The 23,177-nt window shown below is 34.0% G+C and overlaps 1 long non-coding RNA gene across 1 annotated transcript in view; it reads right to left on the bottom strand.

Annotated features, from left to right (window-relative positions):
• Positions 1–23,177, bottom strand: part of LOC132356622 (uncharacterized) — a 356,023-nt gene that overhangs the window by 250,079 nt on the left and 82,767 nt on the right. The window contains exons 4-5 of the long non-coding RNA XR_009499931.1: positions 15,888–15,990; positions 15,563–15,678 (exon numbers count right to left, since the gene is read on the bottom strand). This is a non-coding gene — a long non-coding RNA (uncharacterized LOC132356622). The remainder of the gene's footprint in view (positions 1–15,562; positions 15,679–15,887; positions 15,991–23,177) is intronic.

The raw sequence follows: 23,177 nt of genomic DNA, 5'->3' as shown, positions 1-23,177 counted from the left end.
GCCCAGTAGTGGGATTGCTGGGTCATACGGTACTTCTATTTTTAGTTTTTTAAGGAACCTCTATACTGTTCTCCATAGTGGTTGTATCAATTTACATTCCCACCATTAGTTTTTGTAGTGACTTTCAGAAGTAGAATTTATAGATTTGGAAATAAAATGACATTTTTCTTACCAACAGCAATTGAAAATGGCAACGTTGATTCCTACAACAGACAACTTGAAACATGTTTGAAGAAGAGCTGTAAATAGTTACACTAATGCTATTTCGTGGACTGAGCAAAACACAGGTTCAGAAAACAAAATTGTTGCAAAGGTGTCTACAATATTTTGTTGAAAAAACTGTAATTAATAGAAGATGTTACAGCTAAACTAATGAACTAGTAAATATATACTGATCTTCCTCCACTTACAATAGGGTTACATCCAATAAATCCATTGTGAACTGAAAAGTTGTAAGTTGAAAATGCATTTAATATACCTAACCTACTGAACATCATAGCTTAGCCTAGTCGACCTTAAACATGCTCAGAACCCTTAAATTAGCCTACAGTTGGGCAAAATCACCTAACACAAAGCCTATTTTATAATAAAATATTGAATTCTCATGTAATTTATTGAATACTATACTGAAAGTGAAAAACAGAATAGTTGTATGGTTACAGAACTGTCATAATTATATTGGTTGTTTACCCTCATGATCAAGTTAGAAATTCCAGAAAGGTTTAAAATTATCATATGTACATTCTACTAATTTTGGGGGATCTAAAAATCAGGATTTCTAAAATAGGTATTTGTTACAACAATTCGATAATAAAATATGATAAACAAAGGACCCAAATACACAACTAATAGTAGTCTTAAGTCTCATATGGGACAATTAGGTCCGTGTTTATTATTAAGTATTCATTGTATGTAAGTAAAATATGAAATTCAGAAGTATGTTATATTACTATATATAAAAAAATTTAGTATAAAGGTGAATAAGAATATGTGAGACAATTTACAAGGATTAGCAAGTTACTCTACAAATTTCATGTTAGTTTACAACCAAATAGATAACTTGCTGAGAATCATGTATTATAACTTTAGTATTTTAGGGGAATCAAGAAAGAGGACTGCACTCTTTTTCTGGAGTTGGAAGACCTTCTTAACATGAGATTGCTTTTCTTGTTTCTGTAAGGTTTTTAAATCTGTATATATGAAACATTTTCATGTAGTACTTTGTACTATTTTAATTTGTTCAATCTGGGCTACTGTTCTGAAAAAATCAGTAAGGTAAGCTACACATGAAGATTGATCCCTTTTTATGGATCATTAATTGCCTCTGATTGCAACTACTGGTTGGATCCAAAGGTTCTTTCAACTGTTTTGTGGTCAAATAAAGTGTGAGATATACTTGTAGGGATAGGAGGTGGCATTTAGCATATCATTCTATGGTCACGATTTCCAAAGCACATCTTAGTAAATCTAACATCACTGGTTTTCAACCAACTAATTGACTTATTCTACTAATGTTTCAATTTTACAATATACATTAGGATTGATACTACTTAATTTTGTTCTAATTTATTTATGTGTATAATTGCAGGTTATGAAGTCATCATCTACCCACTAAATTATCTTTTCCTGCTGACAACCTCCAAAAAAAAAAAAAAACAAAGAAAAAACAACCCTTTGATTACATATGCTGAAAAACTTCAATAAATAAAAAAGTGTGTTTTTGCTTATTTGTAAACTTCTAATGAAGAAGAATCTTTGATTAAGTTTACAAGCTGGTGACAAGACAAATAGACTATATTTTAATATATCAATATTTAAAAATAAGTTGATCAGTTTTTTGACATCGTAGATAAAGAGTGATCTTGGAAACAAGTATAGTTATTATTCTTCCCATTATTAATAATAATGACATGATGGTAATATCTCCTTCAGTAATAAAATGTATGTTGATATATCAGTTAATCAGATTATATAAATTATATCTTATGAGAAAGATAAAAATAAAACAATGATGAGCACGTAAAAATGTTTAGAAATGTGAATTATACATGCATGACTAGAATTGTTCCACAGTTTTAACAATCAAAACTTAAAGGAGAAATCCTTCTAGTAATACAAAGTACTACATGCGTAATATAAAAGAAGAATATATCTCATAGAAAAAGGAAAAATAATTTATTCTCAACTTTCCTCCACCAAAAGATATTTTTGATGAAATAAACAATATTCTTAATAATATTAAAGAAAATAAAATATGTGTTCATAGGACCATTGCTAGAGGATAATGTCCAGATCATTTTTAGATTATATTCTGGAAAATGGTCAAAAAACTAGCATAGTAATTGGAATTAAAATTTTATTTCCTTTATAATAAATGATCTATATTGGAATACTATTACTAAAAATTAATTTCATACAATACATATTCATTGTGACCCAAGTAAATGAGATGAAAATAATAAACAAATGTATACTTTTTCAACTGTATTTTAGACATGTAAATCCAGCCTCAGTTTGAACTCAAAACAACTATATTTTTCTTTTTATTATGTTAAGACTGAAAAAAAGTCTTCAAATCTGGCCTGAGAACTTGACTAGACCATGTGAAATTGTTTCTCTTTGCAAAAAGAAATGTGACTATTAGACCGGAACCATTGTTTGTAAGATTTGCCACATACTGGTGTCCCATTATAGAACATAGCCAAGATCTATCTTTTTTGAGGACAAAAAAGAAATATCTGCAAATCCCTGCTTAAAGTCCCTTTGTTTGAAAAGGATTCAATTTCTCACAATTTGTATATGTTTTCTTCACTTACAAATTAGGAACAAACCAAAAATGACATTTTTCCTTTGTTTCTAAAGAATGTGAGAGAAATTTGTGACTAAATTTCATAATTAGCCCACAGTTTCTATTTTAAAGAAAGTAATTAAAGGGGTTATAAATACCACGTGGTACTCCCAATGGGGTATTGGCTTTGGGACACAACCCACCAGACTTCCGGTATTCAACAACAAAAATCCAGGGTTAAGTATCGTTACAGTGGTCAGCTGCCCCTTCCTTCATTCAGAAGACTGGACACAGTGTGAGTAATAGCTAGACAGTATTTGACAAAGCATTTAATATGTAAAGTAACTCAAGTGGTCTCTGACTCAGCATGTCAAGAGTTTCCTAGTCAGTGCAGTAAAAATAATCAGAATATAGCCTCTCAACAGAGGAAAAAAAATCCTTAATTTTGAGAGACCATAGAATTAGTACAAAACTCTCTGCGTAAGTATTGTCATCTTTTTTGCTCAAAGTAGTTTTGAATTGCCTTTCCAGTAGAATCATTAATATACATAAAGTTATCCTTTTTGGTACTTCAACAGAAGACCATGAAAACTACAAATATTCATCAATCAGAGAATGTTGAACAAGCCATGGTGCAATCATTTAATGGATACCAGGCAAATCTGAAAAAGAAGGATGTGCATTTTTTATATACAATGTAGGAAGTTATCTTCAAGATACTTATAATTAAAAAGGCATATAAAGTGTGTAAAATATGCTACCACTTCCCATATATTTAAGAAATTCATATACAGACATAAATTTATATGCATATAGAATTTATATATGCATATAGTATTTATATATTTATGTATATTACATTTATATATATGTCTATATTGAATTGATATATAAATTGAAAGATGAACTAAACTATTTTTTAAAAATGGTTACACATAAGGGAGGGAATTCAAGTGCACAGTTTGGAAGTTACCAGGAAAGAAACTGAGCTTTATGTTTATTTTCTTCAGTACATTTGATTTGAACCATGTAAATATTTTATATAAAAAAGCAAATATTAGTTTAAAATGTAATCCTTAAAAAACATTAAAAAATTGAAACCAATTAATATTAGTATAATGAATGCTTACAGAACACATGGTAAGAAGGTTTTTTTAAAGAGAAGTTAAAATACCGTAATTTGAATATAACTCCCTTGTACAATATATCTTAAAGGGGGAATTGACAAAAATATCTGAAACTATTTGATAATTCTTGGTGACAGTGTAGCTATCATTATTCTGAGACTGTCTTGAGATTATTGTGAATTAATGTAAATGGCTATGTTGATGTCACAGCCAGTTTGGATTTTCTGTGTACAAAGGAGTTACAGAAGTAAGATTAATGAGGGCAACTAAAAACCTATATTCCTGAAGGTACCAGAATAAGCATATATTGTATATAATCTTTCATAAAACAAACATATTTCCTGTTCCTGTCTCCTGAAAAGACCACTCCATAGCAATGAACATCACTAATGCCTAGACTGTATTCTCTATATGCCATTGCCTCCTTCTGTACCCCGCCTCCCAAAAGAAAAGGGAATATGGGCTCTAGAGAGAAATTAATTGGCTGATATCATGTCTGGGGTAGGACAGGTCTAAAATGAGCATGGAATATCTAGCCAAACTGGAATTCAAGCAAGCTATCAAAAATTATGGTGTTCCTGTTGAAAGTACAGAGGACATAGCAAGAGGAATCAACCATTGGCAACAGATGGAAAAATATGAGCTTCAAAAAGAATAATAACCAAAATGAATTGAATCACATTCAAAATTTTAAATCCATGAGTGCCTAATTGTCCCTTTTGTTGTTACTAAAGAAACAACTCAACATTTTGAGAATCAGCAAATAAAGGGAAACATCAGGCAACTATACTGCACTTCCTATACAAACTATATCTCAGAGAATCTAATTGTTTACTGGGGACATTTCCTTTTGAAGAAACATTCCACCAAAAATTATGAAGGTATGACAGAAGTTCACCATTTGTATGAAATAATGAGTCTAGAGAATGATCATTAATACCTGCAAACATCACAAGAGATAACCACTTGTTGGAACTATGGAATACCATCCAGGAAATATTCCTTCCCCCAAAATCAAACTTGAATCTAACAGTGCTTCTACATCTGACAATAAATTTACAGGAAATGCAGAGGACAAAATAACATGTTCAACAACAAACAAGGATGCAATTGGCAAAATACAGGTTACAAAAAAATCTATAGGAGAGTCAACTTGCTTTCTTCAACAAAATACATTCTAAGGGGAAAATAAAAAGAAAGAGCAGAACCTACAGATTAAAAGATACTTAAGAGAAGGATAAGTGTATAATTGGTCATGCAAATAAGAGACATTGAGAGAAGAATGTGACTGCGATAACAAGTTATGCATGGACAATGGGAGTAGGCAGGGACGGCACCCAGGCATCTAAGACTTATGACTCTCTTTTCAAAAAACACAACAACCAAGTGAATCTCTGGAGCTCATTTGTCTGGATTTAAAAATTTTTAAAAAGAGAGACAACAGGACAAATATAATCACTGGCTGGATATTTAAAGAATTACTGTTAATCATTTAAGGTATGACAACATTGTTATGGTTATAATTTTTTAAAATTTCTCTTTAAGGGGCTGCCCTGGTGGTGCAGTGGTTGAGAATCCGCCTGCCAATGCAGGGGACACAGGTTCGAGCCCTGGTCTGGGAAGATCCCACATGCCGCGGAGCAACTGGGCCCGTGAGCCACAATCACTGAGCCTGCGCGTCTGGAACCTGTGGTCCGCAACAAGAGAGGCCACGACAGTGAGAGGCCCGCGCACTGCGATGAAGAGTGGTCCCCGCTGCCGCAACTAGAGGAAGCCCTCGCACAGAAACGAAGACCCAACACAGCCAAAAATAAATAAATTAATAAAAAAAAAATTTCTCTTTAAGATAGCAGATATAGAATTATTTACATAATAAAACATACAGTATCTTGTTTGCTTCAAAATAATCAAGGTGGAGACGTGGATGAGAGTACCAGAGCCACAAAATTGGATAATTGGCCATGAACTGATTAATTTAACTGATAGAGTTTATTATACTATAATTTCTACTTTGTATATGTTAGAATATTTTAAAGGAGTTATTTATTGAAGCATTCTCATTACTGACTGATGAGTATTGTCATTTTGTTTGGACCTGAGCCTAAACCCATTAAGTCAATCTCTGCCCAGTGGGAGTATGGGCATTATTATTTTTAGAAAGCTCTGTTGACTCAAATACATGGTCTGGGTTGTGAGCCTACACCGTCCAAAATTAGCCCTACTTTAACAGAAACGTCATTATTACTGGAATAGTATTTATTGACCTCCTCGGGGAAAGGTAATTTTAAAAATCCTTAAATTTTGAAACAAAAATTGTTTGCCACAATTCCTTTTGTCATACAGCATAAAGATAGCAAACATGTTAATATGTGAGTACAAATTATGAGAAATGATGCATCATACTTTCTTTTCGTTGCACAACAAGATATCTGAGATTCTGGCTTCTTGAAACAGTCTGTATTTGCAATTACTATGGATTTTTGATGTGTAATACAAAATATTATGCCATTGGTTAATACTGTGAATAGTTATTTTATGCTTTTTATTTCTTTTTGTAATTTATCTGTTTCCTTTTTCTACATTCAAGGAGAGAGTTTTATGTACTGTAAATCTTTGCAACTTCTCCTTTATATATCCTGTACCCTTTTCTCTATTGCCATCATAAATTTTGTTTGAGAATCTAGATTTTGCTACTCTCAATTCTCAGGTTTTCATATATGACCATTCACTCTGCCCCAGGGGATGAAGCATATGACCCAGGCCTAAATTAATCATATTTAACCAAAAGAGCCCTAATTGATATGTTAACATGCTGCTAGTGTTAAGTAGGAGGGCAAAAAAAAACCCTGAAGAGATATTCCTGTCTTCCAATGCAAAATATTTTAAATATTTATTAAGATAGCCTACCTACAGACAAGTGTACATATCAATGAATTTTACAAAGGAAACATCTGTGTAACTAGAACTCAGATCAAGAAATTGAACATTTCTAACATTCCCTAAGCCCCATTTTGCTCTTTTTTCAATCATAATCCCTTGCCCCTTGCCACGCTGGGTAATTACCATACCACCATCTTTATTTTAAAATTATGGATATGCTTTGCCTGATTTAGAGTTTTATTTAAATAGAATCATACTGTATGTATGTATGTATGTATGGCTTCCTTTGCTCTGCATTATTTTCAAACTCATCTGCATTATAACTCATTCTCGTTTCTATGTGGTATTTCTTTAGGTAAATACTCATTCTACACAGTTCATGGGCATTTGGATGCTTCCAATTTTAAGCTATTATGAATAATGCTACCATGGACTTTCTAGTACATATTTTTGGGGGAACACATGGGTTTTGGGTGTATGTTTTACCCTAGTTATGCCTGTGTTCAGCTTTGGTAAATAGTACCAAATAGCTTTACAGAGTGATTGTACCAGTTTATTCACCAGCTGTATATGAGAGTTCCATTTGTTCCACATTTTGTCTTTACTCTATCTTTCTCTTTATCATTTTAGTGATTCTGTTGGGAATATAGTATTATCTTGTATCTCATTTATATTTGCTTTATTACTAACGGAGTTGGGCATATTTTTGTACATTTATTTGCCATCTGAATAACTTCTTTTGTGAATTTTTTTTGCAATTCCCCCCTCTTTTTTTCCTTTGGGGCAATTTGTCATTTTAAGTGACATTAAGAGCCCTTTTTTATATTCTGCATTTAAGTCCTTCTTATAGTATACGTATTATAAATGTTTCCTCCCATATTGTAGATTGCCTTTTCATACATTTAATGATGTATTTTGATGAATAGCTATTTCTAATCTTAATATACCCAATTCATTATTTTTTGACTTAAAATTAGTCCTTTCTGTAGCCTCTTTGACAAACTCTTCTTATGCCAAACTTAGGAATATGTTCATCTATGTTTCCTTCTACAGCTTCATAGTTTTGTGTTTCATATTTAGGTCTGTGATCTATCTGAAATATATTTTGGGGTATGGTGTAGGATCAAAATGCATTTTCTGTTTATGAATGATATCCAGTTAAACTAGATACATTTACTGAAAAGTTTCTATTTTCCCAGCAGCATTCTAGTACAGCCTTTTTCATATACCAGGTGGCTCCACATTGCTGAGTTTGTTTTTGGACTTCCTATTTTCTCTTGATGTCTGGTAATGTAAACCACCCAGTTTTGTTCTTCTTCTTTATGAAAGCTAAAACTGTTCCTGACTATTTGCTATTTCATGCAGATTTTATAAACTGATTGTCAATCATCAGCTCCTCTCTAAAAGTGGATGAAATTTAAATTGGAATTTCATTGAAAATATAAATTCATTAGGAAAGGTATGATATTTTTATAGCTTTAAAATTTATATAAACATAGTATAATCCTCTATTTAAAACAGAGGTCTTTCAAAATTTCTCTCAAAATTGTCTTGTGGGTTTCAGGTTCCTGCATAGTCTTTATGAGATGTACCTAGGTATTTTATGTGTTAAAGATATCGAAAACGATGTCTCTTTGACAAATTAATTTTATAGTTATAGTTGAGAAATAGAAATAAAATTGATTCAAATATTAACTTGTTTTTCCAAAAACATTGCCAAATTAATTGTTGACGTTTAATAGTTTGGCTGAAAGTTTTTTAGATTTTCTAATTATATGATTCTGCCCTCTGTAAATAATGGCAGTTTTAGTTTTTTCTTTCAAGTTTTCATAAATTAAAACAATTCTATTTTTTTTTTTTTTTTTTACCTTAGTGCACTATCTTGGATGTCCAGTATAGAGCTGAATGCAATAGTGATAATGGATGCCCTTGATTATTTTCTGATCTGAGGAAGAAATATTTTAATATTCAATCATTAAAATGATGCTTACTATAGGTTTTTGTACCAAGTATTTATAATATTAAGAAGGTTTTATTGTATTCTTGGTCTGCAAATAATCTTTATCATGAATGGGTGTTAGGTTTTTATGGTTTTTTCCATCTCTATTGAAATAATCATATGCCTCACTTTCCCATGAATATGGTGGGTGCGTTATACTGATAACTTTTCAAATATTAAATCAGTGTTGTGTTTCTGGAATAAACCCCAAAACTGATAAAATAAATCATATTTTGTTTAAGGCATGTACATTCATATTCACAAGAGAGATTGGTTGGTAATTTTCATTTCTTATAATGCCCCTGTTATTGGGTTATATATCATGCTAAAGACAACCTTACAAAATATTTGTGCTAGTACATTCTGTTTTCCTCTGAAGATTTTTTTAAGACTAGTACTTTTCATTTTCAAATTTTTGTGGGAAATTTATTAGTTATTAACAGCTTCAATTTCTTTAATACATAGCCAACCCTTCAGATTTCATATTTTGTGTGTCCATCAATATTGGTAAGCTGTATTTTTAAAATTTTCTCCATTGTATTCAAAATTAAAAATTTAATAACTTAAAGTGGCTCTTCATATCCCTATATTATATTTTCATGCCTATACAATATGTTGCAAACCATCATTTTAATTGTTTGTCTCATTTCATTTCATTTTTTTGTTAATGATATCATATGTTTACATTTTTACGTCTTTTTGAGAATTTATCAATCTTATTAATTTTGTCACTGAAGGAATACCAATCTTATTATCTTCTCAAAGAACCAACACTCTGTTGATTTGTTCTATTGTACTTTCTTTTCTATTTCATTAATTTCTGGTTTTCCTTTATTATTTTCCCCTTCCTTCCTTCCTTCCTCCCTCCCTCCCTCCTTCCCTTCCTTCCTTGTTCCTTTTCTGTTGTTTTACTAGATTCTTGAGATGGGAGGTCTGCTTTTAGATTTTCAGCCTTCTTTCATTGCTAATATATGCATGTAAGTTCAGGAAATATCTTAGAAACACCGTATTAGCTGTATTACCCAATTTTAACAGATCCTCCCTTCATTATTTTCTTTAAAACATTTGTAATATGCATTGTCATTTCTTCCTGACTCCTGGGTTATTTGGAAGTCTATGGTTTAATTTCTAGGCTACTGGAGATTTTCCAGATATCATTTTTTATTAGTTTTCACATTCATTACACTCTTTTCAAAGACCACTCCTTGTAAGATTTCAATTCTTATAAAATTTTTAAACATACTTTATGGCCCATATACAGCCCCCCTCCAACAATTAGAATCATAAAACTCATCCCAGTTTTATTTATTTATGTATTTCTATTTCCAATATGTTGGAAAAGGTCATTCATTTGAATTTTAAAATGGCAGACTGCCCTTTCATAAAAGAAGCAATAGCCTCACTCTGACGCTTCAGATGGTTCCATCTTTCTTTGTTGTTTGCTCATCTCCCTACTAATGACTTCTTCCACAGAGGCTGCCAACAAAATGTTGATTAAATGATGCCTGTAAGCTGATTCTAGACCATCAAATTCATTTTTGTTATAATCTCATTATATCAAACACTTAGAATTTGTGAGGAGTAAAAGTGTCTTTACAATTTGTTTTATTGGAACCACACAAATCAGCAGAGGATTGAGACTTCTTTATTCTCTTGATATTTAAGTATTTCTACATTAATAATATCAGTGGGGCTTATTTTAGCTATAATGTCTTCCCCTTAATGAATTATTCCACTCGCAAACGGTGCAAGGCAGAGCCTTGTCATATGAAATTCTGTACTCTAGTCAGCCGTGGCATGAAGATTCTCCACAATGCTTCCAATTTTCTTTCTACTTTTAATGCTGATGCTCTGTATTTACTAAAATATATGGTCAGTGGCTCTAGAATCATTAAAGAATGATATTCCCTTAATGATCATTTAAGTAAAATGTTTTTTAATATAGTAACCAAATGTTTCTAAGTGACACCAAAATCAATTAGATTAACTTAATTGCTGGTCATTTATTTTCTGGTGTCAAGTCATGTTTTTACCCATTAGTCACATATAGGAACGGAAAGCTACTGGGATCTGGTCTTCAGACTGATTTGTGTTTGCTTGGTGTTTTTGTATGTGTTGTTTTTAATTAATCGAATGCAATTGTCAGAGCGTTCTCCATTTCACCATCACTCCCCTGCCTCCCTCTTTTTTTAACAGAATTCTATTCCCCATCAGCCCTTGCAGGCATGTGAAAGTGAAATCCTGCATAATTGTTTTCCCTACACAAAATGGTCAAGATTAAAAGAGAAGTATCAGCCATCTTTTTTTTCAATATCTCTATTTCAGCAGATACCCATTGTGAAGCCAGAGCTGTGTAACTATCTGATTAATTCGAATTGATGGGAACCGTCAAAGTGATTTTTTAATTAAGCTGAATTACCTACTTAGTTCTTAGTACGGTATTCATCACAAATTTGTGCATTCTCAGTTCTGCTATATCTTTGTATCTTAAACAGTACATGATAGTGAGAAGGGCTATATTTATAATAACAGTCAGAAATCCCATTTATTGTAGGAACAGATAACTCGATATTCTGAAAATACCAATAATTTGAGCAATTATGAAATTTTATGTTTATTTATTTTACCATACTCTAGAAAATTCAATTCAGTTCAGGTCAACCTAAATTTCCTGCTAAATAAATTATGATTTTAACTTTTCTTCACCAACATAAAGATAATTTTTTTCATTTAATTGGTTATTCATTCATTTCAAGATCCAAGTAAAACGTGCAGTGATGATAAACACAAAAGTTGAAAAGATAACTTGTATACAGCGTGGACTAAGAATGCTGCCTGCCGTATCAATAAACAGGATGGATGTCACAGCCATCAGCGATTGCAACAACTCCTGATGGTGAGCCCTGAGGGAAGTCAGGAAAGAAACAAGGAATGCCTGCCATCCAGCAGCCACTAGACTGCAGCCAGCCCTGAGGGTGCAGCTTGGGGAAACTGAGGATGAGAAGACACAGGACACTGACCCCAGGTAGCTGGGGTGCAAAGCAAAGGAAAGATTCCAGTGAGCCCAGACTCTTGCATCTTCCCATACATAGAAAAGTGCTAAATTCAGATATGGAGATATCTGGTTTTCTTTAACTAACAAGAATCTTTTGGTGTTCCGACTACCTGCCCTTTGTTGCAGAAAAACAATGCCTGGCCTCCTCAGAGCAGTTTTCTTAGCGCTACCTGAGAGGCTGGCTCCCGGGCTTGAAGTCCTAAGAATGTCCACCGAATATAACGTAACTCTCAACTTTTAGGTTGTGCATTTTTTTCAGTGGACTAAAGTAGGTTAAATCATTAAGTTAAAATTTGAATCAATTTATTTGTTAGGAATATAGAGGTCATTGAGTCTGACAGGTTTATTTACTTTGATATTGGGCAGATGTTATAGAGTAACTTTGTAATAAGTTAAGAAGATAGATAATCATTATGTTGAAACACTTATAAAATCTGTTATTAAAAGCCATGTTTGCACTTCAAATATACTTGCATGTTGATGATACAGTGTCTTCAATATCCCCACCTTATCATAGAAATGTTTACATCAAGTAGGATAAAAATAATATTTCTAAGAATATGAGAATATTAAGAATTTTATATTCTTAAATAAGTTATACAAGAGATATCAGTTATAAGCGTGCAAGTAAATTCTGGTAAAACTGATTTCTATCCTTTTATCCCTTGCCTTTAGATTATTGTAGCAAAAAATGTATTGTCTTTGAGTTAATTGGATCTTTGCAAATACAAAAAAATGAAAATCATCTTAGAAAATTATTTAACATCTGATAGCGGCAAAGCATTATGATTTTCATGAAACGGTAGCAGAAAGGTAAATGTGCCAATATAAAGGACAGTAAGATTCACTGCTTAGAACCTTAAAGTGCAGTAACAAAATTAACATTTTTATTGGAGTCAGAGAAGAGCAGAGTTTATTTTGTAGAAAACCGTATCAGTAATGTGGAAGATAAATTTGAGAAACTCTTCCAAAAAGCATATTCAAAAGACAAGGACAAAACAACATAACTGAAGAGAAATGTGAAAATCTTAGACCAGAAATACAAAATAAGAATTCTAGATGCCCCTTTCCAATAAAACAGAATTAACACATCTGAAGAAAATTGCTTTGCTTAGTAGAGATTTGAGGAATTCCACATATTCCCAGAGGCCTTTGGCTCTGACCTTAGGCAGATTGTGTTAAAAGTATTTAAGGATAAGGTTTAAAAAATTCCACAAACCTGGCTTTATTCGCTTAATTTAAAAAAACACACATATTGTATAATTCCGTTTATATGAAATCTAGATATTCAGAATAGTTGATTGCTTAGGAGAGATGCAGATTGGCGGCTGCCACAGGAAGAGAAGAGGAGGCGTAGGGATAAATGGGGTTTTGCTTGGACGCACAGAAACGTTTTGTAAGTAGATGACAATGGTGGCTGCGCAAAATTGTGAATGTCACCAATGCCACTGAAAATGGTTACTTTTATGTTCCGTGACTTTCACCTCAATAAACTATTTTAAATAAATAGGTAAATACAGTAACCAAAATTCAAAATAAAAAAGCCTGGGTCTTAGATTCAGACAGATGGGGTCTGAGTCCTGGCTGTACCCCTTGCTAGCTGTGTGACCTTGCTCATTCCTAGAAGATGGGATGACAATAATAGTTCCACCCCGTACGGTGGTTGTGAGGCTTAAATACGACACATAAAAGGACTTGGCATCATGCCTGACACACAGTGAGGACCTAACAAATGGTGGTGAGTGTCACTAATCACAATTCCACAGAAACCCAGAGCTAGAAGGAACCTCTGAGATCACCTGACTCAGTTCTTTGTGTAGATGAGGAAGCCGAGACCTGGCAGTCAGAGGTAATACCGGAATCAGGGTTTCCTTCGGTCTATCCCAGAGACCTCCATCCCACACTGTGTACTTAGTACCACCACCCTCCTCTGACAGAGCTGAGATGAGGGTCAGTGTGGTCCTCTGAGCCCTTCTGCCCCTCCTTTCCCCACTCTGATGTCGGCTGCAATGCCCTGGGTGATTGCTCTTTGGGGTAGATTTCTACCCCTTGGAGGAGGCCGCCCCTTAGGGAGGATCACGGCAGACAGCAGCGCCAGGAGCTACGCGCTCAGCATGTGCTGCCTCTCGGTGCAGGCGCTGTACTCAGGGCGCCACGGCGAGAGCCAGCGCTCCCGGCTTCCGTGCTGCCCTTGGGGGTGAAAAAGACTTGCTGTGTTTTTTCTCATGAAGATCAAATGGCCCTTTTATGATAACAGGAAGAGTACTGTCTTCTTAATTGCTTCACGAGTTAACACAAGGACATGAGGAAGTCAAGAACTATATTTTTGCAATATGTGACCAGAGATGCCACCTTTGTGTATTTAACAGAATTGTTAAAAATGCTGATACGCATAGTGTCTATATACTCATTTTTATATTAGTAGAGAATAAAACCTTCCATGTTTATAAAAAATGTATCATATGGCACTTTTTTAAATAAAAAATATATTAGTTTACTCACTAAAAACACATTTATAAAGCTCTTACTATATACATTAGAAATGGAAAAATGAATAAGGTATAATTGGGGGAATAGATTACTTCCTAGTATGGGAAAATGTATCTTAGGGAAAAAAAAACCTAGCTAAAATTACCATATAATAGCAGGTATAATATATTGTTTGTCATACAACTTTTAACCACTGTCACAAATTATGAACAACACTCCTACTAATTCTCTTAACATTCATCTTTCCCATTAGTTTCTTCATCATTGCATGAACCACTTTTCAATAACCAAAATATTGCACTGGCCAAAAAGTTCGTTCGGGACTTTCCGTAAGAGCGTATGGAAAAACCCGAACAAACTTTTTGGCCAACCCAATAGTTTTACTAATACATGTTTTCCTCTGTTAGAAATATTTGATACACAATGGTTTTTAAATCCATGCATTATGCTATTACTTGAAAATTTATCCAAAGCCACGAGTACTTGATCACATATCTTTCATATAGTTACGTTTATTAGTTTTTTATACATATGTCTGTACATAGAGATATATATGTGTGTGTATGGGTATATATATTCTCCACAGTATAACCACCGAATGTATGTAATGTATTGATTTTTAAAATGAGATTTTAAAAGGTTTGTGTACTATAATGTAGAACCCTTAGGAAGAAATATTGGTTTTTCTGACTTCTATATTTAAATACATTTCATCGAAAGACATTTATAAGCACTTGAAACTAGTATTAATTGGATACTTTTCTAACATTAATGGTTGACTATTAACAAAGCTTTGACTTCTACCCTATGGTAATAACACATTGAGGCAAGGAAGGTGGGGCTCATAAACCTGGTGGAGACAGAAGTTTCACTCCCCCCTCCACCTTCTCTGACACCACATGGGGGAGGGTGTGGGATGCGGAGGACAGGAGCATCTCGTTACCCTCATTACTTCAGGACCAAGGTGGGAATCTACGCCTTTGCCTGCAGAGGGAGGGGAAGAGTGTTTAGACTCTGTGTGTGTAGTGTGTGGCTGGAATAGAGTTACTGTTATTGCATAAATATTTTTTGTCCTTCAGGACTGGTCCTTTGGCTAAAGAAGGTAGGTTTGTGTACTTGGTTTTTTTTTTTCCTTCACGCATTGTGTTTACTGGTTGGCTGATTTCTCCACCAAACACAGAGTCTGTGGTAAATGAGGTAAAGAGAAAAACCAAGGAACTCACCACCATGCCGTTCCTGTTCCTTGGGTACCTAGGTACCTAGTCAGTTCATCTTCTTCTCTCCTTTCAGAGTCTGCTTGTGTTTTGTTTCTATATAACATCCAGGTATTTCAGCTGTACTGGGGGAGGAATAGGGAAAAATATGTCTAACCTTTCTTTCCCACAAAAAGGCTTTTTGAACAACTCAAATATAAGGGGGACTCCCTGTATTCTAAATTTTGTCCATCTAATAACGTTCACAACAAAATCTCTCCTAGTCTGTTTGGGTTGCTACAACAAAAATACCATACACTGCGTGGCTTATAAACAACAGAAATTTATTTCTTACGGTTCTGGAGGCTGGAAGTTCAAGATCAGGGTGCCAGCATGGTCTGGTTCTGGTGCGAGCTCTCTTCCAGGTTGCAAATGGATGACTTCTCCTTGTAGCCTCACTTGGAAAAGATCAGAGAAGGGAAGTGGGTTCTCTCGTGACTCTTATGGGGCACCAGCCACATCATGGGGGATCCACCCTCATGACCCTTATTATGTCCCAAAGTCCCCACCTCTTAATACCTTCACATGGTGGATAGTGTTTCAACGTATGAATTTTGGAGGGACACAAACATTCTGTCTTTAACACTCTCTAAACCATACTTTTCTCTTTTGTAAAATAGGGGTGTCAACTATACTGACCTGATGAGGTTGAGGCACGAAGAAGATAATTCCTACGAGTTGCTAAATTTTCTGGCACTTAGTAAGTCCTTAATCCATTCCAACTGCAAATTTTATCATCACATTTCTTTGTTTGCTTTATAGTTAATGTTTAGCGTATCACATGCACATATTTATAAGGGCCTCTCTTTTTCTATGAGCTGTTAATAACTTGCTATTTTTTCAATCAGATTCTTGGACATTTTTGAACTTTTTAAAGGCTTTTATATTTTAAGGATGTGACCAAAAATGTTCCCATATGTAATTTGCCTTTGACGTCTTTGTGTGTTTGCTTGTTTGCCATATAAACTCTTACTTAATTTTATGTAGCAAAATTCAGAATATTTCTTTTATGGCTTCTGGATTTCACATCGCTGTGATGCTCCAATTTTGTTATGTTATGTAGCCAAAATAAATCCAGATGGCCTTGGCCATGAAATCATAACAGTGAATTCCTTTTTCTACTTCTTTTTGAGATGTCCTAAATTATTTCTGCTAATAATTTCCTTCTTTCCCACCTCCATTCTTTCCTTTCTTCCTCCCTTTCATTTATTTCCTTTCTTCTTTTTTGTGATTTATAATTCTAATATAACAGTACACTTTCCTGTGTGGTTGCAGAATGTCTCATTTTATGATCAATGTATAAAGTTATTGTAGTCACAATCCAAAAATTTTGTGGAGTTCAGAAGGCAAGGAAAAGTCTAAACACAGAGTCACTTTGTCCCATATTTATTAGAAATCAGTAGACTTTCTTTTCCATGATAATATTTAATCTTGGATTATAAGAAAATGTGTCAGCACTACTCTTGGAGGGGGTCACTTCCCTGATACAGGTTCAAAATAAACAACGTTGAAGGAACGCTCATATAAACTCACAAGTTAATCTAATCGTTTCCTCTGTTAGTAGAACATCTGCACATAGAGAGATCTTCCATTTTCCACCACTTCAAAAGATAATTTAGGAACACTGTTTAGAAAGATGCCACATCACGTAGATCTTGTTGTGACTTACGAGCCCAGAAAGTGACTGGTTTAAGCATTCTTCTGGACCTCCCCAAAAGGAATTAAGCTCTAGGCTAAAGTTATATGCTCAGTAAGTACTTGTCACATTACTTTGAGGCCAAGGAACCCCTTTCGCAGCTCTTCCTTAATTAGGTGGCCTGACACCCTGATAGCTTAGAAATCCTTCCATACAAACATCTCCCACTCTGAAGTTCTCAAGGTGGTTTTCAGATTGTTCTTCATTCAGTTAAAATGTGATTACCGTATAATACAAGAGATTTAATTTTAACATTGAAGAGAGAAATGCAAAAACACACCCAAAATTCAAATTTCCTGTCCTCTGGCATGAGCTCTGACACATGAGGTCACAGAAACTCTCTAAATACTGTCAAGTGAGCACAATGAAAAGTAAATCAGTAAGTCTGATCTGGTGATTTAGCTTTTGAATATGGGGAGTTCATCAAATCTGTAAAATATTTATTTTGAAATATATTTTCTGACACAGAGAGAAATGTTTCATTACAAAATAACCTTCCTGTTTAAATGGCAGTAAGTATTTTTCTGGTACTTAGAGAATTTTTTCAGACAAAAATTATGACCTTTGAAAGCATATGCTACATGTGGACAACAGATGAATTTTTTATAAGCATAACTAAATTAAAAGAAATTGAAAAATTTAGAAGGCCTGAGTCTTTGGGATAATTTTATTTTGTGAGAGTATCATAAAGAGTCCTTCCATGTTGATAAATATAGCAAACTTACGAGCATGAATACTCAGTCGTTAGAAAAACATTCATAGTTGATTCAGCAAATTTTTCACAGGTTATTATCCGTGATCCGGATTTAAAAGGATAATAAAGATGAAAAGATACGATATCAATGGTGTTTGAACTTATAGTCCTTATACAATACTTTTTTTGAGTTGCACTATTTTCAATATCAATTTGTAACATTTGTCCTCAAATTTTTTTTTTGACAGCTACCTCTCAAACATGTTACATGAACACAGTGGAAAATAAACTTGATTTACAACCTAAAATATTCCAGAATTTATTAGCTGTCTCATTTTAGCAATTATTAGAATCAACAGAAAATAGGATACTGTATTACTTTTCAACATTTGCATTTACTTTCTTTTACCATCTAAAAGATCACATTAAAAAAATCATGAAAACTCAAAAGCTTCTTAGAAACTTTGCAGCACTTTGAAGCACTTGAAGCATAACACTCTTTCCCTTTGATTATTAAGTTGGCTTGTATCACACAGATTTACGGTATTATATATCTTATGTTTAAAGCAACAGACTTCAGGGTACTCCTACTCAATACTCTTTTATATCATGTATTTTTTACTAGAAAATACATTTAAGTGTTTGGACATTTGCAAACCTCCTCATAATAGACATAGAAAATGCAGTTTATAAAAATGCTTTCAGCTTAAGTGTAAAAATCATGCCTCTTGTTTTGATTTTTTATAAGTAAAAAGACTTGAATACATTCTGAATTTTGTATTTTTATGTATAACAAAGAAATGTTCAAGCAGAATGATCTGTCCAATATTACGACTTTATAAATCTCCATGCCTGTATTCACTTTAGTTTTTTTCAAATCCGAAATGTACCTTTAGAAAAGATTTTAATAAAATAAAGTTAGAGTATCTCACAAATGTATTTGTACCAAAACTTTTCTCTTATTAGATGATTTATAAAAACAGTTGAGTGAAAAGTTTGTTTCTGATCATACTATTTACAACTGCTAACATGATTTGTACTTATATATTTATGTTCATTTTCCTCTATCAATAATTATTGGTTAAAAAATGATGTTTTAAGTATCAAGAGATTTTATTTCTTTATATATTTATTTATTTATTTATTTTTGGCCGTGTCGGGTCTTCGTTGCTGCGTGGGCTTTCTCTAGTTGCGGTGAGCGGGGGCTACTCTTCATTGTGGTGCAGGGGCTTCTCATCGCGGTGGCTTCTCTTGTTGCGGAGCACGGGCTCTAGGTGCACATGGGCTTCAGTAGTTGCGGCACGCGAGCTCAGTAGTTGTGGCTTGCGGGCTCTGGAGCGCAGGCTCAGTAGTTGTGGCGCACGGGCTTAGTTGCTCCGCGGCACGTGGGATCTTCCCGGACCAGGGCTCAAACCCGTATCCCCTGCATTTGCAGGCGGATTCTTAACCACTGCACCACCAGGGAAGTCCCTACCAAGAGATTTTAAAGTGCAGCAAAATACATGTTCTCAACTTCTTAATATTTTTGAAGAGTAGTTTACACTACAAGTATTTTAAATAATTTCTATATTATAATATGATTAATCACATAGTAATGTTATAAATATATAAACATGTAGTTAATAATATATAATTTAAGATAATTACTATATAATAAAGATAAACCACAAATATCATTTTTAAAGAAACATTATCTTTTGGGGCTGATACAACCTTATCATCTCGTGTCAGAGAAGTCATAACTCAAAAGGAAGGGAAGGAAACAACTATTTGCAGAATTGTAATAGGTGCTTCTGGCTTTTAGCAATCCCTAGTATTCACAGACATTATACTCTCTAACTTATAAAAACCATAAAACCAAAATATAAAATTAAATACACTTGGAAAATAATATTAAAAATGGGAAATGCACAATGAGTCTGCAAGTTAACGAAGGTACTAACGCGAAGAAACAGGTGGCAGATCGGCAAGTGGTCCTAGGTGGTTCTCGCTTAGTAAATTTTTCATGCCCTGGGTCTCCCACTCCCTCATCCCTGCATGATTCTAAAGTTGATTTTGCCAGTATAATTACAGATACATACAGAGTATAAATAGGAGAAATAACTTCCATGTATTTTGCAAGAGCAGTGTCTTATCATTTAAGCACTTAAAAGAGTGCTTAAGGAAGCGCTCAGCCTGTAATTTATTGACGGCTAAGGAGACTGGCATGATATCTGAGAAGGTCAGGTCATGCTAAAATGAATGAAAAAATAAACTGAATGAAAAAATAATAAGTTGAGTGCTTGGCTTAATGTAAACTTATGATAAAATTAAAAGATAGGTTTCATTTAATATTTTTGTTGGCATCACTTAAGATGTATTAATTTGTAAATATTCCTAATTGCCTAAGAAAAGGTGGTATCATATTGTGAGAAAAAAGTAATGATGATGAAACTAGGAAATAAAGGCCTGTTTCCTCCTAGTTATGATATTAGATATCCTTTTGAACTTCTTGAATTACCATTTTTTGGCCTTGATTCCCTTATCTATAAAATGAGTTAGACTGAAAAAAAGTCACTTGGATTTTTTCAGCAACCATTATGTGCAAAATTCTGTGCAAGCCACTTGCACATCTAGGAATTAGTCTGATTCTAAACATAGCATGAGCTCATGTGCAGCCTATGTTTATAGCTGGAAGGACCTTAGAGACGCTCTAATATGGAGATAAACACTTTGTTCATAAACAGTATTAATGAGACCTATTGAGAACAGTAAATAGAGAACACATTAACTTACATTCCCGTTTTGCATAATTACAACTAATTATAGTTATTAGACTAATGATCCTAGTCATCAAGAACAATGTAATTGTAATAAAGGTTAAGAAACATGACAAATTGACACCATTCTATTATGGCTCTTTCATAACTCCCTGGATATCCGTTTTTAATTTCTTTCATGGGCTATTCTTTTTCCACTTATCCTTTAAACGTCAATAGGAGGTACTCTGCCCTCAACTTCCCTGATGCAACATTCTTGGTCTTTTCACTTCTGATACTTCAGATTTCATTTAAATTAGCCCATGAACACCCAAAAATCTAGTTACAAGATAGATAGTGACCATTTCTACATCCACGGCTCAGTCCAAAACCTTTGGATATCTCCTTTCGGACTTCTTCCAGGAACTTCTAGAATATGTCCAAATCAGTAACACTCATCAATTTACCACCAAAGCTCTTCTTTGCCACATTCCCTGTCTCAGTTAATATGGACAGAGCTGCTCAAGTCTGTAAATCTGGATTCCAAGATTTTTCTCACATCCCATTCCGAATCACCATGCATTTAATCATCAACATTTCTCGATCTTCATCCTAACTACAATTTACATTTTATCTTTCTCTTGCATGTATCAGATGTACTTTTTTTGTCTGTGCTTCTACATTAGCCTCATAATCTGATTCCTATTTCTGACCTGCCCCTCCACCCAGCTTTGAAGTTTTGGTGTCACCCCCAGGTGTGAACTTTGCAAAATGACATTCTTTTTTTTCTTTTTTTTGAATTTTATTTTATTTATTATTTTATACAGCAGGTTCTCATTAGTCATCAATCTCATACACAACAGTGTATACATGTCAATCCCAATCTCCCAGTTCATCCCACCACCACCACCTCACTTTCCCCCCTTGGTGTCCATACATTTGTTCTCTACATCTGTGTCTCTATTTCTGCCCTACAAACTGTTTCATCTGTACCATTTTTCTAGGTTCCACATATATGCGATAATATAAGATACTTGTTTTTCTCCTTCTGTCTTACTTCACTCTGTATGACAGTCTCTAGGTCCAACCACTTCTCTACAAATGACCCAATTTCGTTCCTTTTTATGGTTGAGTAATATTCCATTGTATATATGTACCACTTCTTCTTTATCCATTCCTCTGTTGATGGGCATTTAGGTTGCTTCCATGACCTGGCTATTGTAAATAGTGCTGCAATGAACATTGGGGTGCATGTGTCCTTTTGAATTATGGTTTTCTCTGGGTATCTGCCCAGTAGTGGGATTACTGGGTCATATGGTAGTTCTACGTTTAGTTTTTTAAGTAACCTCCATACTGTTCTCTGTAGTGGCTGTATCAATTTACATTCCCACCAACAGTGCAAGAGGGTTCCCTTTTCTCCACACCCTCTCCAGCATTTATTGTTTGTAGATTTTCTGATGATGCCCATTCTAACCGGTGTGAGGTGATGCCTCATTGTAGTTTTGATTTGCATTTCTCTAATAATTAGTGATGTTGAGCATCCTTTCATGTGTTTGTTAGCAATCTGTATATCTTCTTTGGAGAAATGTTTGTTTAGGTCTTCTGCCCATTTTTGGATTGGGTTGTTTGTTTTTTTTATATTGAGCTGCACGAGCTATTTATATGTTTTGGAGATTAACCCTCTGTCTGTTTATTTGTTTGCAAATATTTTCTCCCATTCTGAGGGTTGTCTTTTCATCTTGTTTATAGTTCCTTTGCTGTGCAAAAGCTTTTAAGTATCATTAGGTCCCATTTGTTTATTTTTGTTTTTATCTCCATTACTCTAGGAGGTGGGTCAAAAAAGATCTTGCTGTGATTTATGTCAAAGAGCATTCTGCCTATGTTTTCCTCTAAGAGTTTTATAGTGTCCGGTCTTACATTCAGGTCTTTAATCCATTTTGAGTTTATTTTTGTGTACAGTGTTACGGATGTTCTAATTTCATTCTTTTACATGTAGATGTCCAGTTTTCCCAGTACCACTTACTGAAGAGACTGCCTTTCCCCATTGTATATCCTTGCCTCCTTTGCCATAGATTAGGTGACCATAGGTGCATGGATTTATCTGTGGGATTTCTATCCTGTTCCATTGTTCTATATTTCTGTTTTTGGTCAGTACCATATTGTCTTGGTTACAGTAGCTTTGTAGGATAGTCTGAAGTCAGGGAGTCTGATTCCTCCAGCTTCGTGTTTTTCCCTCAAGATTGCTTTGGCTATTCGGGGTCTTTTGTGTCTCCATACAAATTTTAACATTTTTTGTTCAACTTCTATAAAAAATGTCATTGGTAATTTGATAGGGATTGCATTGAATCAGTAGATTGCTTTGGGTAGTACAGTCATTTTCACAATATTCATTCTTCCAAACCAAGAACATGGTATATCTCTCCATCTGTTTGTGTCATCTTTGATTTCTTTCATCAG

Source organism: Balaenoptera ricei, chromosome 21, assembly GCF_028023285.1.
Source record: "Balaenoptera ricei isolate mBalRic1 chromosome 21, mBalRic1.hap2, whole genome shotgun sequence".
Classification (NCBI taxonomy): Eukaryota; Metazoa; Chordata; class Mammalia; order Artiodactyla; family Balaenopteridae; genus Balaenoptera; species Balaenoptera ricei.
The sequence above is the reverse complement of the archived record's forward strand: the minus strand, read 5'-3'. Positions and strand labels throughout refer to the sequence as shown.